Raw genomic sequence first — 1,167 nt, 5'->3', positions numbered from 1 at the left:
GAAGTTCACACCGCTGAAGTTCACACCGCTGAACTCCCCCAAAGCGGACTGTGAAGAGGCGTGCGTAGAAGATGCTCGAACAAAGCAAGAAAAGAAAGCAAGTACCCTTGTACCCCGAAGGCACTGTGTAGCTGTACGAGGATGAGACAGTATTCTTGTACGCCTCTGCAATCGCCTCACCACTTGTAAGAATAGAACGAGCCGTTTGGTTGAAAATGGAATCTCTCTCTCCTTTTTTAATCCCCTCCCTTCCCTCTAGGATCGCCTCACTTCCACCGTCCTCTGTCCGCCGCCAGCAGGTGATTGGTGTACATGCTGTACACCTGTGCTACGCGTACCGTTGTAAGGTTCGCGTCGCTTGATGGTACTACAGTCGATACCGCTCAATAGTGCAGTACCGTGCCACGCGATAGAATACTGCACTATTGGCGTATTGCAATACTCAAGGGGAGGATCTCGCAAATCACTTTTTTAGAGATAATGTTGCCAACTTTTGTTCTCTATTGAGCGTGATACGCTTGCAGCAATGCACGCCTTGCTTTTCTATGATGCATACACGTGTCAAAAGTCGTGACAAGCGGTTTGACCTGCACTATTGGCGGTTTGCACTACTCACAACTGCACTATTGAGGAGATACTCCCTGTACCGTACTTAGTACAGTATCAGAGGGGTGTACAGGAGCTCGCACTCCTGTACCCCTCTGCAATCGCCTCACTACTACTAGCTCGTAGTGCTGCACCCCTCTGCAATGGTAATTTCTGCAAATATTCAATATCGTGCAAAACCGGAGGTCAAACGAGGTTGCCACGTGTGCACGCGTCCACGTATACCAGGGGATCCATGTGCAGCAAATCTGTTGGCTGTGTGTTTGGCACTACGGCGGCGCCGCTGCCAGCGCAGCCAATGGGGAGTCGCGACGTTACCTCGGCACGGTCGTCAACGCCCCTGTCGCCCACTGCAGCACCGCACCATCACCCAATCGCGCACGCCCGAACCGTGATATCCAACTCCTAGGAATTGATTCCTAGATACGGTATCTTCCGCCCCCCGCTCGCACTTCAATGCATCGCCGCGCCGTCTCCACCCCGTATCTTCCTTCCCCGCTCCCTTCGTGCCCCCCCCCTGGTCGGTCAAAGGTAACCTCAGAGAAATCATTCCATGAGTGT

General features: G+C 52.8%; 1 protein-coding gene; it reads right to left on the bottom strand.

Moving 5' to 3' along the window:
- CHC_T00004859001 (hypothetical protein) overlaps positions 1–1,167 on the bottom strand; it is a 5,293-nt gene that overhangs the window by 890 nt on the left and 3,236 nt on the right. Inside the window, exon 2 of the mRNA XM_005716361.1 lies at positions 1–1,167. This exon is cut by the window's left edge and continues 890 nt beyond it; it is cut by the window's right edge and continues 1,733 nt beyond it.

Source organism: Chondrus crispus, genomic scaffold (genome assembly GCF_000350225.1).
Source record: "Chondrus crispus Stackhouse genomic scaffold, scaffold_253, whole genome shotgun sequence".
Lineage (NCBI taxonomy): Eukaryota > Rhodophyta > Florideophyceae > Gigartinales > Gigartinaceae > Chondrus > Chondrus crispus.
Note: the sequence above shows the minus strand (reverse complement) of the source record. Positions and strands in the feature narration are given on the sequence as shown.